General features: G+C 39.6%; 1 protein-coding gene across 13 annotated transcripts in view; it reads left to right on the top strand.

Annotated features, from left to right (window-relative positions):
• ROBO2 (roundabout guidance receptor 2) overlaps positions 1-20,441 on the top strand; it is a 1,336,704-nt gene that overhangs the window by 524,271 nt on the left and 791,992 nt on the right. The window lies entirely within an intron of this gene.

Genomic DNA, 20,441 nt, shown 5'->3' with positions numbered 1-20,441 from the left:
AGCCTAGCCCCAAACCACTAAAAGCCACAATCCTTAAACACTGATGGAAAAAGAAGGACACTGGGTAGGAAATTGTCATTTATCAAGTCTGCTCAAGATACTTCTTTAACTTTTTGTAGTCTAAGCACTCTGTCAGGCATGCTTCAAAGTGCATATTCATTATTACTCATTTTAGATATTGAACTCTCTGCATTATGTGTGTCAGCAATTATCTCTCACTTTAGAAAGCCATCATTAATTAGGGCCAAGCTAATCACCATAGGACCTGTGAAACAGATAAATGTCTCTCTTTGTCAGAGTTTTCACTTTTTTCCTTTTTGGCTGTGGCAAAGTTATTATTTTCTTGGCATTCCATCAAAGAAAAGTTGTTGTTTAATTATAGGACACACTTTACATACTGACATAAGAGAATCCTTAGCACTGAACATGCACCTATAATGCCACAGATACAGAGATTTCTATAGGGGAGAAGAGGAAAGTTAAAAAGTCTTGTCAATTGTGTAATAAGAATAATGTTTGTATCAGCCTATTCCATACTTTACATGAAATTTCCTGGCACTCCAGCATATTAACCACCATTAAATAAATGCTTTACCATTGCCTTCCTGCATTGCAGAGATCTTCTCAGTGTCACAAATTTCTACTGGCTTTCAGTGTGTGCATGTAGAGCAGAGTGGGTAACTATGGCTCCCTTGACCTTGTTATATTTTGTTGTTATATTTGAATGAGGATCTATGATTTGTTTAAGCTAAAGTTTATTGAAAGAAGCCAAGGCCCAACTAGGCTTTTTTACTCCTAGCTTGGGGCAATATAGGTCGAAACTAGTCATGACCCCAAGTTGTCATAACTTGAATGCTTCAGATGGTCTACTCTAGAATCTCCCAAAGAAAGAAAGAGGAATTACTAAAACTACATTTTTGTTCAAACTTCACAATCTTTTTTTAGTTCGAAGCAGTTATGTAATAAGGTTTATTTTCTTTCAGAGCATCATCTGGTCATGGTGGCAGAATTTCTGCTTGTTATGTTTGAGGTGGCTACATGTCCTCTTGATGACTGCCCACATTGGCAAACAAAAACAATTTGACACAATTGATCCAGGAAGTGACACATGATTGTTTGTGAAGAGTGTTAGATTGATTGTGTTAAATGAGTCAACTGTACATCCTTCTTGAATGGTCCTTCTCTGGAGACATATTATTGCTAACTTACAGTATTCATCCCTGAAAAAAAATGATTGAGAGGATAGCATTCAACAAACTGCAAATTTTTCTTAATGAAACCAGTTATCTAGCTTCAATATAGCTCATGGTCTGGATACTGCATATACATTGCCATGGTTGCCCTTTTTCATAACGTTTTTCAAAAAGGAGACAGGGAAAGATATGCCTCACTCATTCTCCTTGATCTCTTGGAAACTATCAGTATTATTGATTTCTTGCTAAAATAGGGGTGGATTAGATGTGTAGGATTTACTGTATCAAAGTAATTATATAAGGTCTTTATCAGAGAGGAGCTATCGATGACTTCTGTTCAGTTCCATGGCAGTTAAGATGTGGCTTTCCAAGATTCCATCTTGTCACCTCTGTATGAAGTTATCTGTTTATTGGCCCAGCTGTTTTTGATGTTTTCCCCGACTGTATAGATTTGTAGTTTGGGAGTTTTTTGCTATTCATACTTGTTGCAGGAAGGTTGGGCACTTTCTGTCCTCATAGTTTATTTATTTATTTATTTATTTATTTATTTATTTATTTATTTGCAGTATTTCCACCCTTCTCATCCTGAAGGGGACTCAGGGCAGATCACAATGTACATATACACGGCAAACATTCAATGCCCATTTTGACATACAAGACATACAGACATAGTTATTTCCGGCACAGGAAAACCAGAACTCTTTCCAAAGATTATTCATTTGGAGATGGCCAGAAGACATACTATATCTTCCACCATAATGCTGTGTTACACATTATTCTAGAAAATTGTTAGAAAAAGTGTACTCTGCATTCTAGTTTATCTATCAGATCTACCATGTTCTATGTTTCAACCATTCAGGCATTAATATTCAAATATTACAAAAGAATTATTTCACTCTGCTATGGTTTGTACATATTCCTACAAAATGCACTGAAGATCTAAATAATTAAGAAAATCCAATGCTGTTAGGTAAGACCGGATAGTAGTGACCCAAATGTCTGACCTGATAGTGGTCCCATAGCTTGGAATAACCCTGAAGGCATTATCAACATAATTCAAGCAATCTCATATTTAATTCATTTTGGCATAATTAGAACATTAGTAAATTTAGGTAGCCAGCTAGTTATTAGCAGTCTCTGAGTCTATGTGAATTAAGAGCAAGGCAATAGCTAAGAAGAAGTAAAGTGCCATTTAATTTATTGAGACATTACTGCCATATGGAAAATCCAATCAAGTCATGTTGCAAGTGACCCTTTGGTACAACAATGGCATGTTTATGCTTGTGCTGGGAGTACTCTAAAGAGTGCACAAAGAGGCAATTCCAGCAGAGGCGAGTAGACCTTTGCTTATTTATGCTAAGATGACACCTTTCCTTTTCCATATTCAGAATATGTTGCTCACAACTGTAAAAAGATTACTGCAGGTTTTAAAAATAATATTTTCATCTTCATCTATGATTCATTCTGAGCATAAAGAATATGCTGTAAGATACCTTGATTCCAATATTAGAAGAAAGGTGAATTATAAAATAAAATAAAGTTTAAAAAATCAGAAAGGAGAGAACCATACTCTAACCATTGCAGCATGTTGTAATGGTTTGAGCTTTGAACTATGATTCTGGAGACAGAGTCAACTCCCCACGACCATGGAACCACCACCATGTGATTTTTTTTTGTCATGTCAGGAGCAACTTGAGAAACTGCAAGTTGCCTCTGGTGTGAGAGAATTGGCCATCTGCAAGGACATTGACCAGGGGATGCCCAGATGCTTTTGATGTTTTATCATCCTTGTGGGAGGTTTCTCTCATGTCCCCGCATGGGGAGCTGGAGCTGATAAAGGGAGCTCATCCGCGCTCTCCCCGGATTTGAACCTGCAACCTGTCGGACTTCAGTCCTGCTGGCACAGGGGTTTAACCCACTGTGCCACCGGGGGCTCCACCATGTGATCATCATGCCCATCATGAGTCCATTGGGAATTGCCACATCATATTCCTTTCCAATCATGCCCCTCTCAGAGGCAGATCAATAAATGTACTACCTCTGTGAAATAAATCGATGACAGTTTATTAAGTTTCCTGCCACTGCAAAGATGCAACTAGAGACTATGATAGACGGAGCCCTGAGCCATTGAGTGAATGGATCCTGACCAGACTCATTTTGGACCAATCAGGAGCTAGCATGGGTTTCTTGAATAGCTGTCAAATGAAATAAAAATGCACTGTGTTTGTGGTATGTCAGTACTTTGGAGCACTTGTTCTGCTGACATTCTCTCTTGTCATTGCAAAGAAACCTTTGTTCTATTCATCTGTTTCTTATTTGGCCCAAACCAGTGGTTTTAGCGGAGCTGAAATCACTCAATAGTTATATATTGGATTTTCAAATATTTCCATAGATATATAACCCCTTCAAATGATCCAGCTTAAGCTAGCAATAATTTACTGTGCATTGTATCCCTCTCTTCTAGAGCTAATATAACGAATGATGTAGAGCTATCTATGGCACTGCAGCAATAAGAGCAATGAATTAACAAGCTAATTGAACTCACTTTTAAAGCTCCCATCAAACAATCTTGGACAGGCTAACAGCCAAGCGCAGAAAGTTAGACAGAAAGATTCATGAACCTAAACCTTAAAATAGACAGGTTATGCCCTCAAAACTTATGAGCAGATTATCTTGCAAATTAAAGGAAGAGCTAAACTAATCTAATCGTCTAGGATTTAACCAAGACCATCTACTTTGCAAGTTGCAATGGATTTCTGTGCTTTCTGAGCAGAATAAAACTTTAGTATTATTCTGCATATTATTATGCAGAATAATATTAAATAAGTAAAGGTCTACTCGCCTCTGCTGGAATTGCCTCTTTGTGCACTCTTTAGAGTACTCCCAGCACAAGCATAAACATGCCATTGTTGTACCAAAGGGTCACTTGCAACATGACTTGATCGGGAAGCTGATGAGGAAACACAATATACAAACTATCTACAGACTCACCAAGAAAATCCAACAAATGCTACGTTCAGCAAAGGACAAGAGGGATCCTCTCACTTCTGCAGGAGTCTACCGTATACCATGCAGCTGTGGACAAGTCTATATAGGGACCACCAAACGCAGCACCCAAACATGGATCAAGGAACAAGAAAGGCACTGCAGACTCCTGCAACCAGAGAAGTCAGCCATAGCAGAGCACCTGATGAACCAACCTGGACACAGCATATTATTTGAGAACACAGAAATGCTGGACCACTCTAACAACCACCATGTCAGACTACACAGAGAAGCCATTGAAATCCACAAGCATGTGGAAAATTTCAACAGAAAAGAGAAAACCATGAAAATGAACAAAATCTGGCTACCAGTATTAAAAAAAACACCAGTATTAAAAAAAATTACAACAGCAAAACAACAGAGAGAAAACAATATGGGACTTCTAATCACCTCTCACTTCTAATCACCATGCGATGTGCGGGGCTTGATGAATGCAAAGCTGGGATGAAAATTGCTGGAAGAAACATTAACAACCTCAGATATGCAGACGACACCACTCTGATGGCCAAAAGCGAGGAGGAGCTGAGGAGCCTTCTAATCAAGGTGAAAGAAGAAAGCGCAAAAGCTGGGTTGCAGCTAAACATCAAAAAAACCAAGATTATGGCAACAAGAATGATTGACAACTGGAAAATAGAGGGAGAAAATGTGGAGGCCGTGACAGACTTTGTATTTCTAGGTGCAAAGATTACTGCAGATGCAGACTGTGGCCAGGAAATCAGAAGACGCTTACTTCTTGGGAGGAGAGCAATGTCCAATCTCGATAAAATAGTAAAGAGTAGAGACATCACACTGGCAACAAAGATCCGCCTAGTCAAAGCCATGGTATTCCCTGTAGTAACCTACCGATGTGAGAGCTGGACCTTAGGGAAAGCTGAGCGAAGGAAGATAGATGCTTTTGAACTGTGGTGTTGGAGGAAAGTTCTGAGAGTGCCTTGGACTGCGAGAAGATCCAACCAGTCCATCCTCCAGGAAATGAAGCCCAACTGCTCATTGGAGGGAAGGATACTAGAGACAAAGTTGAAGTACTTTGGCCACATCATGAGGAGACAGCAAAGCCTGGAGAAGACAATTATGCTGGGGAAAGTGGAAGGCAAAAGGAAGAGGGGCCGACCAAGGGCAAGATGGATGGATGGCATCCTTGAAGTGACTGGACTGACCTTGAAGGAGCTGGGGGTGGTGACGGCCGACAGGGAGCTCTGGCGTGGGCTGGTCCATGAGGTCAGGAAGAGTCGGAGACGACTGAACGAATGAACAAACAAAAAATCACCTCTCAACAAAAGATTGCCCCAGGCACTGCCAGGCCATGAAATGCTAATCAAGGTATTCAGTTGATGAGGGAGGAAGGGGACACCCGCCTAGCCAGCCAGATCAGCCGAATCAACCCTGGCGATCAATGGGGTGACAGATGTTGCAGCCAGATCACCCTCACATCCAAGGTAGTCAGTTGAAACATTCACACCTAGCTCCAGCAGACAAGAGTCCTTTGTCCAACCCTGGTCATTCCACAGATATATAAATCATTTTTCCTAGTTCCAACAGATCTCACTTCCTCTGAGGATGCTTGCCATAGATGCAGGCAAAACGTCAGGAGAGAATGCCTCTAGAACATGGCCATATAGCCCGAAAAAACCTACAATAAAACCGCTCTTTTAGGCTTACTGGAATTTTGCCTCCTGAAGGGAGGCATTCACCACCACCTTGACCCACTCTGCCAAACCCCCTCTGGCTTCCTTTATCAGGATGAGCAGGGGTCTAGCATGCACGTAGTCACCCTCTGCTTCTCCAAGTACTTGCTTCCTTCTGTTTTGCCTCCCAGTGCAAAATTTCTTCTGCCAAAAGGTTGATTTAGGTTCTCTAGGGATTTGATTACACATTTGTTGCCCCTTGCTCTAACAAAGAAATGAAAACAATTTCACAAGCAAAACACAGGGTGGGCTATATTGGCTGTATTTGGAACCATGTTCTGTTTTCTCTTTGCTCTTAAAAGGAGGTATAGTATGAAGCATGCAGATGTATTTAAAATGTTAAATCCTCTGCAGCAAACCCACTTAATTAAAGTCTTACAAAGACGTTAATGAGTGGCATTGGATTTTTGTATGGTAATTAGAGTTTGGGAGTAAAGGACAATTGACATGATAACCTCGTCTTCTCATAAACATCACCTAAAGTGTGAAGACGATAAGTGCAGTTCCATCAGCATTAATCCTACAAATGAGAGAGAAAGAGAGCGAGAGCGGTCCATTTAGAAACATTTTACATTCCTTACTCCCACTAGAAGTGAACAGCACTAATTGCTGGTTTCAGAAATGTCCTTATTATCTATGATGGGAACTTTCCCCTTGGCATAGTCTACCAGTTCTTCCTTAATTTGAAACTATTATTAGTGCCTCAAATAGTTCTCTAATGTATTACTTAAAAGAGTTGGAACATATTTCATGATCCTTTTTACTTAGAGCTGTGGGGAGGCCATGTTTCCTGCCTAAGGTATCATGTCATCCCACATGGTACTTGGCTCCCATTATTGAAGATCCAAATTCTTGAAGACATAAGGTGGAATAGAAAATTCTGTAGCCTGCATGCAGAATTCTACATTCCAATTAATGGTAATTAATGTTTTACCTTTAATAATAACTGAATCAACATTATTAATTGGTTGATTTTTCTTCTTAAATGGATACTTCCAAAACCCATGGTGTATGTCCAATTCAAGGCAGAACGTTTAGTCAGGGATACTTTTCTTTGGAGTAATGAAAAGAATCTTCCTCAACTAGATTTATAATTCTCTGAAAGAAGCACAGAAAACTGCCTTCCTGGCTTCTTCATTTAGTTAAGTTGTTTTTTAAAAAATAATGCGTGAGAAGAAAAGCAACCATGTCAGAGTCATCAGCCTGCATCTTGTTTGAGAAGGTAGCTTAAGCTGGTGTTTATCATGATCTTGAGGAATTGTGATGTAGGAATTCGCTCCAGGCCTTCTTGGCCATGGAGGGACTGAGAACAAATACACTAAAAATCAGGTAATAGTCTGCATTGTTATTCTAGATGTCTTCAAGTCAACTTAGATTTATGGTGACACTATTACAATTATAAGGTTTTATTTGCAAGAGTTATTCACAAAAAGATTTTCTCCAAGGCTGAAGCAGTAATTCAGTCCATGGTCACTCACTGAGTTTTTGTGACTAAACTGGGATCTGAACTGTGGTCTTCCAGAGTTTTAGTCTATCACTGGAACCCTGCTTGCAGCACTGATTCCTTCTTACCTATGACCCCAAAAGTTGCTCCTTTTGTTATTTAGGTTGTTTTTGTCTTGTGCAAAGCCGCAACACTGCATTTTAGGCAGAGTTCAGTGAGTGTCTCAAATTTTGTATTATCAGAGAGAGATCTTCATCTGTATCAACCCATTCTCAAGATTACCTTAAACTCCATCCTAACCATTCTCCATCTTATAATCCTATGATTTGGAGTTAGAAGAAATCACAAGGGCCATCCGTTCCAACCCCTTGCCATGCATTGTTTATTTAAAAGCTGTATCTCCTACTCATGCTAAAAGAACAACAGTAAACAAAACAGGACAGTTAAAAACCAATAACTAAAATGATATAAACTTTAAACATTCAAAATTCTATATAGCAAGCATTAAAAAATCTAAATAGCAAAATAAAGCAAATGTTCTCCTTCACTCTTCTCTGTTCCCAGGATTGTGTGGTATCAGTTTTGATGATCTCCAAAGCGGCAGGAACTATTTTTTTATTTAAAAAAAATCCTTCTGTTTTTTACTTTTGGTTGCATTTACTCCAAACCCAGAAATCCCATTGAAACAGTAAACATTTAGCTGTTTGATAACATCATGAAGAAATGGTTTCTTGATAGTACAACATGTAGTACAGCCAAGTTAAGAGATGGTCTATACACATGCTTTGATTTCTGATTTGATTTTTTTTCTTGAGAAGAGAAACTAAGCAATTTGGTGGCCTCAAATGGTAAAAGAAATGTGTCCTATGGGTGTTTCTAGACAGTGCCAATAAGCAAGTTTTAGAAGAGAGGCAACAAACCCAAGATCTCAGAGCAGGTGCCCACAATGAACTGCTGGTCCTGGGCATTGGCCTCCCCTCTGTGTCTTGGGATAAAATGGAGGGTGGACAGTGGACATCCACCAGAATATATATAGAGAGAGAGAGAGATAGAGAGAGAGAGAATGAGAGAGAGAGAGAGTGCACTGATCCGGATATGTGCACATGCGCATATCTTAATATTCACTTATATGGATTAGCACATAACGGAAGGAATTAAAAAACAAAACTTCTTCCAGATTTCTCTCTTTCCTTAATTATTTATTAATTATTATTATTTATTTATTTCAGAGTTTTATATACCGACCTTCTCACCTCTTTTGAGGGACTCAACCATATGGTTTCCAACTATAAAAACACATACAATCGGTAAAAACATCATAGTTCATATTACAATAACACATTAAAACAACAAATATATCCAAAACTACAGTGGTCAGTCGTCATACTAAAAAACAATTATACATCATCTTCCATCCATGTCTTAGGGTGTTGTCTCACTCATCAAAAGCCTGTCTCCATAACCACGTCTTCACCTGTTTCCTAAAAGTCAGGATAGAAGGGGCAGTTCTGATCTCCGGTGGGAGAGAGTTCCAGAGTCGCAGGGCCACCACCGAGAAGGCCCTGTCCCTCGTCCCCACCAGACGTGCTTGTGAGGCCGGTGGGACCAAGAGCACGGCCTCTCCAGATGATCTTGATGGTTCATAGGGGAGAATACGTTCGGAGAGGTAAACAGGGCCGGAGTCGTTTAGGGCTTTAAAGGTTAACACCAACACTTTGAATTGTGCTCGTTAGCTAATTGGCAGCCAGTGGAGCTGGTGTAACAGCGGAGTGGTGTGCTCCCTGTACCCAGCACCCGTTAGTAGTCTGGCTGCCGAGCGTTGGACTAGCTGCAGCTTCCGGGCAGTCTTCAGAGGCAACCCCACATAGAGAGCGTTGCCGTAATCTAAACGGGATGTAACCAAAGCATGGACCACCGTGACCAAGGTACGGGCGCAGCTGGCGCACAAGTTTTAGTTGTGCAAAAGCTCCCCTGACCACCGCCGAGACCTGGGGCTCCAGGCTCAGCGATGAGTCTAGGAGAACTCCCAGACTGTGAACCTGCACCTTAAAGCTCTGTTTACAGTGTTACAGTGTTTACAGTGTTAAATAAAGAGTTTCAGAGGGTTCTACTGGCTCTCCCTTTGCACTTCCTTTCAACCAGTTGTGCGTCTGTTTGACAGCCCAATCAGCTGATCAGCTGTGTCGGGCTTTTTAAAAGGGGATGGAAATCAGCTGGAGCAATCTCAGGAGGGAGGGAAGGAAAACACACTTTTTTTTTTGCATTCAGGGTCACAAAGACATAGGAAGATGGGCATCTTTCAGCCAGAAACAGGATAAAAGGAGACCTTTTTATCCCACAGTTTTTTTCTGTTGGTCCAAATCAGCACACATTTAGTGCTGACATTACCTAGCCACCCCTCTTTTTGAAACAGACACTCTCATGTTTAAGGCCCTGTCAGGATGGGCTCTATGTGAATTTTAAAAATACAGTAGGTGTGAGAAGGGGAACTGCTTCTGGTGGTGGCAACAGCATTTCTGGTCATAGGAAAAATGGAAGGGTTACATTTATATTATATGTGGCATATATACAAACATACACACACACATTTTAAACCACCAAATTACTGTGAGGGGCAGTAGGAGAAGAGGACAATCCAAACATCACTTCAATGATCAGCATGTCGGCAAAGAATGAGAAGGAGCTCATTACATCAGGTGTCAGGACTGTGGTGTGATCTAGGCTTATGGGTAGGTTTTCCTGGCAGCTGGTTTATTGCAGGAAGGTGACAGGCCAGCAATCAGATGTGCACAGTGTTGTGCAATAGGACTATCACTAAAGGTGACAGTCCTGCTTCGATGTCAGTTAGCAGCTGGATAAAGTTTTTGATCAGAAAAAAGCAGTGATGTAGTAGAACAGGAATACAACTAAAGTAGAAAGTTAGGGTTATTCATAAAAAGAAGTACAGAAGGATCTGACAGGACCAGGTTCATTTCTCAAGGCCCAGGCTCTACCTGGTTTCTCTTTGCAAGTCTTTTTCTGTCCACATGGAAATTTGTCTATCTATTGTAATTCTTTGAAAGAGACACATTATGGGGAACATTTCCCAAATGGTTGCATATTTGTTTACTTTCCCATTTTTAAAAGTATGTTTTTGTGCATTTTCCTCATTGGATATAGTTTGAATGTATTTTGTTTTGTAAATTACATTACAACGTCAGAAATATATGGTTTCCAGTTATTCATCATTTTTTGATCTGCAAGTGCAACCTGGTTAATCTTGCATTTAAATGTCTCATCCTTTTTTATTTCAGAGCCAGTTCCAGAATAATTTTCATATTTAAATATTGTTTATGACAAATAATGATAGCAGAAGATTATGCTTCCAGTCTCATCATGATTTTATTGGAAGAGCAAAGCATGCAGGAACCTGACTTGTTCACATAGCACTAAAACTGTGATGCTTCAATATATCTGTCATTTAGGACATCTAACAATACATGTTAGAATCTCTAACATGGACAGAATCTCTGAACAATCCAGTTCAGAGATTCTGCCCACCCCGACCATCCCTCTTTTCTGACTCTGTAGATGAAAGTTGTGGTGTAAAACATATCCTAGCTCAAAGACATGAATGAAAAGAAACTTGTATGGGATTCAGCACTAATGCTCATATCTAAATTTGGAAGGAATTAGTTTCAGTTGCTATGGAAACCCCTGGTATTTCTCTATCCTTTTTGGAAGTGCAAATTTAAAAAGATAAAAAGTAACACTATCAGTCCACTTGGTGGGGTAGGAAGCATTAGAAATAAGTTAACAATATAATCTGCTGGGATAATAATGTTCTTTGTTTATAATGTAATTATGCTGGAAATGCTTCTTGTCAGCTCTATTCTTTATTACAATTTTATGTGTATCTGTGTACATATGTAGGTTCATATTGTTCTTGTAAAATCAGCAATTTTGCATAAGTAAGTTAGTTGATAATTAGTTCCTTTTGCTTGCAAGTTTAGAAAGGAAGCAGAAGGCACAAGGAAAGCCATGCTGCATAAGACTAAGGGCCTGTTGTTGCATGCCTTCAAATCAACTTCAAATGTTGGGTTATGTTAGTGGAATTATTCCAAGATGTTTGCCTTGGATTGTATTCATCATGCCCTCCTCTGATGCAGAGAGTGTGTGGCTTACAAAAAGTCTCAGTAGGTTGCCATGTCTGAGCAGAGATTTCAACCATGGTCAACCAGAGTCCTAGAACTTTATCACACCAGCCTGTTGTCTCACAGAAGTTATCTTGAAGCAAAAGGGAACATACTAGCAACATACTGATTTGAAAGCCAAGACTACCATATTTGCCTGTAATCTCATAGTTGTGTCCCTGTCCTCTCTTCTCCTGGTCCTCTATTTTCATGTCTTGCCTCTTATCTTCCCCTTCTCTCTTTTCGTAGGCTTTGCAAAATGGGCCTTCTCGATAAAAAAATGGTAAAAGAAGCAAAAATTAGTCTCTCCCTCTCTTTTCCCTCTATTTGGATACCTTCAGTACTGTGGAAGGGGCAACTTGACAGGTGATTGGGGGATATGAGAGGTGCAATGGCTCCAAAGAGAGGGGGCATGGGATTGAGACAGGGGTGTTTCCTGGGGGGGGGGGGAGGGGGGTGAAATCAGAATCAACCTTGATAAGCCTCCTGCTCTCTTTCTGGATGCTGGGGATCACCAACCTCAGCCTGCTTAGGAATATCAAAAAAGAAACAAAAAGGGGAGAAGAATCAAGCTCACTCAAACTGTGATGTTGATAAATTGATGAAGTACAATGGAGTGTTGTGTGGTTTCTGGGCTGTATGTTCCAGCAGTATTTTCTCCTGATGTTTCAAATCCATCTGTGGCTGGCATCTTCAGAGAACTCTCTGAAGGTGCCAGCCACAGATGCAGGTGAAACATCAGGGGAAAATGCTGTTAGAACATGGCTGTATAGCTTGGGAACCACACAACACCCCAGTGATTCCAGCTGTGAAAGCCTTTGACAATATGAGGGAGTACATCTTTCCATTAATGACAAGGTGCACTCCAATAACTCTTTAAATGCAAAGTAGCCACAGGAGGAACCAAGGGTCCTGTGATAAACATACTGCTGCTTCTGAAACAGGATGTAATCTAGAACCACCTTGTTTAAGCAGTTACTTTTGTCTCTTATTGCTATGTTGTTGAGCAAGAGTTTAGAAACATGAACTATATCCATCTCTCATCTCATGAAACCATCAGAATCTCACTTACTTTCTTGCAGCCCTTTTCTTTGGCCCTTTAACTTCCTTGTGCTTTTTGAAATTGGTCAAAAATTTAATTTTATAATTAAAAAATGTCATGGAGTGGGTGAACTGCCAGTAGGGAGTCAAGGGTTCAGATCTCTGCTCAGTGATGGAAACCTACTGTTGATCTTAGGTATGTCATACTCAGGTTCAGAGGAAGACAAAGGCTAATTCATTCTAAGGGTCACCATAAATCAGAAATGGAGGTGTACAACCCAATAGAAGAATGTCATCTCTTTTTCTAGGTGCCCAATAGCCTTTTTAAAAAGCAATTGTAGGTGGCTGAAACTTTGCCTAACTTGCAGTTACACTAAGGTTCATAACGTACAGGCATTATGGAACTGACAAAATCAATCAGCTCTCTCTTTCCTCCTTATCCTTGTAAAATTTCCTTCAGAATCCTAGATATTCTACTTTTGTCTATAATTCACCATAAGAGGATAAATCTATCTTCAGACTTAGTAATTCTTTGAAATAACAGCAGAAATCCAAAATCATGCATTTGATGTGCTGCTATTCTTGTCTTTCTTTTCAAAAATACTATACAGATGGAGTTTGGAGAAACATATACATGCACATGTGCATGTGTGTGTATGCATGTTTCAATGGTGTTGTTGTTCATTCGTTCAGTCATCTCTGACTCTTCGTGACCTCATGGACCAGCCCACACCAGAGCTCCCTGTCAGCCGTCACCACCCCCAGCTCCTTCAAGGCCAGTCCAGTCACTTCAAGGATGCCATCCATCCATCTTGCCCTTGGTCGGCCCCTCTTCCTTTTACCTTCCACCTTCCCCAGCATAATTATCTTCTCCAGGCTTTGCCGTCTCCTCATGATGTGGCCAGAGTACTTCAACTTTGTCTCTAGTATCCTTCCCTCCAATGAGCAGTTGGGCTTTATTTCCTGGAGGATGGACTGGTTGGATCTTCTCGCAGTCCAAGGCACTCTCAGCAGTTTCCTCCAGCACCACAGCTCAAAAGCATCTATCTTCCTTCGCTCAGCCTTCCCTAAGGTCCAGCTCTCACATCCGTAGGTTACTACCATGGTAAGGTATTGTAAATGATGACACAGTTAATATATTAGTAAATAGGACACTACATGGTGATATAGTTACTTGTTACAATATTCAACACCTGCAGAACATTATGTTAGAGGTTGCTGGAACCCACTCAAAACACATTACTTGACATAATGATCAGAGACACTGATTTTGAGCACACTTAAGAGTTAATCATAACAGTAGCGATATAACAGCAAATATAATGAGATGACACAGAAAAACTCACTTGTTTATCCTACAGTGTTGGGGGAAGAAGCAATGAGATGGAAGAGGGAGGAGGAATGAGAGACATTTTACCCTGTCATTTCATACTGTGAAGAACTCCCACCCTGCTTGGGCAAACTGCAGGTGGTTTTGCATACCTTCTCAATAGCCTGAAGCTGAAGAAATAATAACTGACAGTGACCAAATCACAAAGGATATGAGCCTGTTTCAGAATCAGAGAAGGCAGTCACAGAACGAGCTCTTAAGCCATTCCAGTTCAGTTCTGTTCCATTGGCTCTCCAATTCATTTCCAATGAAGTCAGCTTTAGGAATGACTTACTACATATATATCTGAAGCTTAAACATAGGGGCAAATTAAATGTTAAATGCATGATAAAAATGAAAAGGAATTATGATTTGGAACCCTGATTTGACCCCTTTTTACATCACATGAATAGAGCTCTATAATGGCACCTTAACAGGAATGGAAACATCCCAAATAATCCTGGAATTTGTTGTTTGGTGAGGCACTACAACTTTCTGAGTATTAAAATGTCATTTCCTAAACTACACATTCAAGAATCCTGTGCAATGTTAAAAGTGGACTTAAGGTGCTATAGTTGTATCATGTGAAAAGGCCCCTACTTCCAGACTTCCATACAAGACTTCTTCATTTAGTTGTACTAGGAGTCTTTCTTATCTTTATGTATTATTTACTTTTCAATGTTTTCTTATAATTCAGTACTTTTTAAAAGTTCTTATAATGAGGAAGAAAGAAGGTTCATCTTTGCTGAAATATTGCAGTGTCAGCACCATAAATTTGTTTTCTGGGACTGCGAGTGTGTGACACATTCAGGTTCATCCAGTGGGTTTCTATACCTAAATGAGGAATCAAACCCAGATCTCCAGACTCATAGTCCAACACACAACCCATATGCCACACTAGCACTATATTTTTTTCCTGAGGTTTTAGCATATTGTACCTGGTTAACGCTGGTAGTAGGTATGCATTAAATAGAAGAAAAACATGAGTATTAAGATTTTGTGATGGGGTCATAACTGGGCTTAAAAAGTGTAATTAATTTGAGTTTAGCAAAGGGATAATGAAAGAACGGCTTTTAAAAAAGATTTGCTGCAGAAAATGACTTGGGTTTTCTGATTACAAAGTCACAGATTTAAAGAAATAACTCTTTCCAAGTGGATAAAGACATTGTATTATCCACAAAAGAATAAAGATGAACTCTTTTGGGGCAAGGGAAATACTACTTTCATAAGTTCTTTAGGGGAAAGTGATTTGTGAAGTAGACTATTAAATCCAGATAAAATTACTTTACAGATACACCGGATTTGAATGGTCAAATTAAAGAATTCAGAAATGTGGGTCCCTTCAACATTTCTTACAGCTTAAATGTGTATTTTGTGACAGAAAACTCAGTTATTGCATTCAGGCTCTTATACAAATTAACCAATGTAAAGATCTTTGCATACACAGTGTATGCACATTTTAACTTTGGTTGAATAAGTTTGTTTTGTTTTTTTAATAAGAATTGGCCTATTTTTCCTCGAGGAACAGTAAGAGAAGTATTAGAAAGTGAGAGGTCAGAAAAGGGGACAGGACTGAAGTCCATAAGGAAATAATTAATCTAGAAAAGCTTATTTTGATTAGATTTAGTGGCTACCCTATAAGACTAGCTAAAGTGTCTGTGGTATGCAGTAGGATTAGCAAGGTCAAAGGGAAGGTTAGTTCCTGAGGAGGAAAGCTGGGACTAGAGTTTTAAAGTCTATTTTTGGCTTCTCCCCTTGCAGGTATTTTTAAGGCAGGAATCTTGCCAGAGGTGCAAATCAAAGGATGAAAGGACAAGGATTTGCAACCTGGGGTTGCTTTTCTGCTGAATTCAGATAGCAAGATAAGTTACTATGCATTGGTTTTGTGAAACTTTAGCCAGAACTTCCTGTTGTTCTCTAAATAGGACCACAGGAAGTCTTTTGGGTGGAACATTAGGAAGCCAGCTTTGGTTAAGTTTTGCACGTTTCTCAGGGTAAACTGACCAGTCTGTATGTGTTCCTTTGTGGTTGTTTCTTTGTTTTTGTGTTTCTGTTCAGCCAAATATGGGTTCAGGAAATACTGCTTTCCAGTTACATGGATAGGGAGAGAGTATGGTGGTGAAGGTAGAAAAGGCAGTAGTGTAGAGAATAGGGGAGAGAGATCTTGTGGCTGGTCCCCTTTCCGGTTTTCCACACAATCAACAGATTCCTGGCTGCTCTAGGAGAACCCCATCAGGTCACAAAGTACTTCTATGTAATGCCAGGGCAGTGACTGGGAAGATCTGTATGATCCAGCAAGCAAGATGTATTATTAAAACCCGATGTAAGCTTAACCCATCTACACTTCAGAAGTAATACAATTTGTTACTACTTTTAAAACTATGGCTCAATACTATAGAATCCTGGAATTTGTAGTTTAATGAGATATCAGCACTTTTTGGCAAAGAAAGCTAAAGATACACCAGGTTTCCAGGTGCAGTTGCAGGAAAGAAGTAATGGGCAGGGAAATAATGGTGCAGTTCTCTACCTATAGAGATACCCTGTGACACTCTGAGGTTTGAGTGTCTAACAACAACAACACTTTATTTATATTCTGCCCTATCTCCTCAAGGAAACTCAGGGTGGATCACAGTACACATATGTGGTAAACATTCAGGGGTGTTTTGGATAGACAATACAAAGACAGACAGAACAGAAGGAGGTATGTTGTCTCAATGACAAAGTCTAGTTTTTTGTCGCCTTGGAAGGTTGTGCTCAAAATGTTCTGATCTTTTTCTTTATGGTGTTGTAAAATAACCTTGTATTAATACAACAAGATAACACTGAGTAGTGTACCATACACCCCGGTGCCCAGCTACCTTCCTGCCTGAGCTGCCTTGAAGGTGATGCTATTCTCCCCCTCCCCAATGTATTGTATCAACATCCTTTCCATGGCATTGTCAGAGTCAGCTCAGGATTTCATGGCTTCCATAATATATACCTCTAAACACGTGGCAGATCACACTCTTAATCTATTTTTGATGGTCAGGATAAGAGTGATCTGTGGATGGGGTGGGATTGAAATAATTCCATTTTCATAACCAAATCAGAGGTCAGATTGGTTAGAACTCTTGACCTCTGCATATCACTTTTAATATTTCACTCCCACCCCCTCACACTGTCATCTTTGGGAAACTTATTGTGTTTGCCATATCATTTGTTCATAATTGTGGAGTAACTGCATTCAGCTGATGCAGTCCTCATGCTTCCATTCCCTATGCAAGTAACCTTCTCATCAGATAAAAGTAATGTTCTGGATTTTCCAGTGTTTTTGGTCATAGGTGGAGCATTCCATAGGTTAATTATACTCCTTGCTTTATGAACGAGGAAAAGGGGAGCAAGGTAGGGCCAGATAGACTGGTCCCCTCTTCAGGTGTTGATTCCAACCATTCCCATAGGAATTTGATTTATTCAGATCTTTAAAACTTCAAAATTTAGTTTTAGTCTCTCACCTACAGGTGCCTGTCACTATGTCCTACAGAAGAATTTCTCTAGAGAACATTTTGCTGTTTAAAATCAAGTTCAAGGTTATTGTGAAAACGACTTGAAGATGATGATGAGAGACAATTTACATAACAGAAGAGTAGGTATGCCACAACTGTTTAAATAAAGGGAATGAAAGACATCTCTTTACAAGATCATTGTTTATTCCTCCTGTTAAAAAAAACTGCCAAGCATTTCTTTTTGTTATTTTGACAATTCAATAGTGAATGCAATATTCCTGCTTCTTGGCAGGGGGTTGGACTGGATGGCCCATGAGGTCTCTTCCAATTCTTTGATTCTATGATTCTAATTCACTGTGTTATTTACTATTATTTACAATTATGGCATCAAATCAGTGTTTAGGTAATTGAGCAAAACTGAAATAATTCAAATTGTAATTAATACAAGAAGTTTCCATCTTTGGAATGGCAGTTTTGATATTGTCATTGAGGTACTTGAGCAGATAATTGATATTGTCATGTTTGCACAACTTTCCATTCTGTAGTTAAGATAAGAAGTTAATTCACAGCAAAACAAAAACAAACAAATGCTTGATACTGTCCTATGAAAAGGACATTTATTTTTAAGTTCTAGTTTACAGGAGTACCAATTGGAATTAAGATATATGAAGAAAACAAGGAAGAAATGTGGTATATAAGAAGCTGTGGCATGAAGATTTTCAGGGTATTTTCTATTTGTGATTGACATTTGTTTTTTTTACTGCATATAGAGGTCTCTAGAGTACACTTTCACAGCTATTAGCAGCACACAGAGTAACAATCAGCCACCATTTAGGACAAGGGGAAAAAGAATTCATTATTCAGCTGAAACTCAATGGAAAACCAGGCTAAAGTAGACAGAATGTAATTACTGTTCTTGGAATATGTCCAGGTCACTCCATTAAAATTCTAAAATATTCCATAAGGATCACAAGAGATTGTCATAACATGTATGCTGGTTTGAAAGAGAATGTTAAATATTCTTAAAAGAGAGAGACATTTAGCACTAAGGAATGTTTAGTCTACTCAACACAATTTCTCCTTGTGAAAAAGATGGGGGGGGGGATCTAATGGTTGCTATTATCAACTTAACCTATGATTGCTTTTCTAAGATTTAAAAAAGCAAAGCAAAAACTCATGGGTGTCATTTTACAAGATCTTTAACCTTACTATTGGTGCCTCAGTAAACTGTAAATCCCAGAATTCCATCATATTAAGGCATCAAACTACATACATTATACACTGTAGAAGCATCCAAAATCACTTTAGTAGATAATCTGGAATACATGCAAAACATGGCTAAAATGTAAGTGTGTAATTCTGCATTACATCACCAGGTGGAAAGATGTAATGGCAATCCAGTTCTTCAGTCTGAAGAAGGTTATTTCATAATGCATTCATTATGTGTTTTATAAAAATGGAGTGATGTTACCCCATCATTGTCCATATCCTTGTGTTTTGTTACTACAGTACGAATGCTATATTTCTTTATTTCATCAACTCTGTAAAACAGTCTAAATGCAGTGGACTCAGCTGACCTTTTCATTAAGCACTATGTTGATTGGTTGGCCATTCTACCTCTTTTCTACAGGTTAATGAGGCTATAAAAAGGAAGGGCTGAAATGGCAAACCAATCAGAAAGGTCAAAGTAGCAAGGCATACTACTGCTGCTGACAAAATATATGAGGCATTAAAATTTGGATTCTTCATTCTTAGTGGCATGGAATGAGAGCAGTAAAGGTAAGCCTATGAGTGCCTTCACTTCTCAAATAATGTACTGTAAATTAGAAATGATGCCATTCTAGACTAGTTGTGTTCTCAGACAAGAATACACTGGTAGAATTGGCCCAACTTCCCAAGTAATGAGAAGTTCCAGGGAGGCAGCAGTTATCTGGATTTCATTTGTTTTATAATGAAGTCACTGGATTTTTATGGTATTTTGTAATATTTGAATTTCTTCTCAGGTTCACCATAGCGATGAAATTAAAATCTATCACCCTTCATCAGATTTATCGAGAAGCAGGGCCCTTCCACGCAGTCATGTAACCCAGATTATCAAGGCAGAAAATCCCACAATATCTGCTTTGAACTGGGTTATCTGAGTCCACACTGCCATATATTCCAGTTCAAAGCAGATAATGTGTGATTGTATTCATCTGTGTGGAAGGGGCTGCAGTAAGCATTCAAAATGTTTGCAGAACTAAAGATTAGAATTCTCTTTTTCTCCCATTTTATCTATTCCCTAGTCAAAACTCTAGATGGCTTCATCCATAGTTAGTAAAGAGGAAGGCAGGCCTGGAAGTGCTAGTACTGTGAACAATCATAAGAAAAGAAAGGTATGGATCTACCTAATCCGAACACTTTAATAACTTGAAACTCCAATGCCAACCCCGATACCACCCCAGCTAGTTCAGGAAGGGAGATTGTTGAGCAGCAGGGTGGGCGGTACAGCAACAGAATCCCTATTCTGTCCTGGTCACTCACATTTAGGTCAATATACTTGAACACTGTTGACTGTGGGATGGGGAACCTGGTTGGGGCAAAATCACAATGCACTATTGCAGCTCCACCTCCCAGGAGCCCCCAGTGGGTTAAATCCTTGCGCCAGCTAAACTGCTGACTAAAAGGTTGGTGGTTAGAATCCAGGGAGCAGGGTGAGCTCCTGTCTGTCAGTTCCAGCTTCCCATGCAGGGACATGAGAGAAGTTTCCCACAGGATGGTGAAACATCCTGGCGTCCCTGGGTAATATCCTTGCAAATGGACAATTCTCTCACACCAGAATCAATTTGCAGTTTCTCAAGTCACCCTGATATGAAAAAATCTCCACCTCCCCATCCCCAGACCTCACCTGCTGCTGCACAGAGTATCCTAGTGGGCAGAGCTGAGAGAGATTACCCCCCCCCCCCCCCACAGTTTTGCCAAGTATCTGTGATACAAACCAAGTCAGCATGCTCATCCAGGATCATTTACA

The sequence above is a fragment of the Anolis sagrei genome, chromosome 3 (genome assembly GCF_037176765.1).
Source record: "Anolis sagrei isolate rAnoSag1 chromosome 3, rAnoSag1.mat, whole genome shotgun sequence".
NCBI classification, from domain to species: domain Eukaryota; kingdom Metazoa; phylum Chordata; class Lepidosauria; order Squamata; family Dactyloidae; genus Anolis; species Anolis sagrei.
This window is presented reverse-complemented; position numbering and strand designations above follow the sequence as displayed.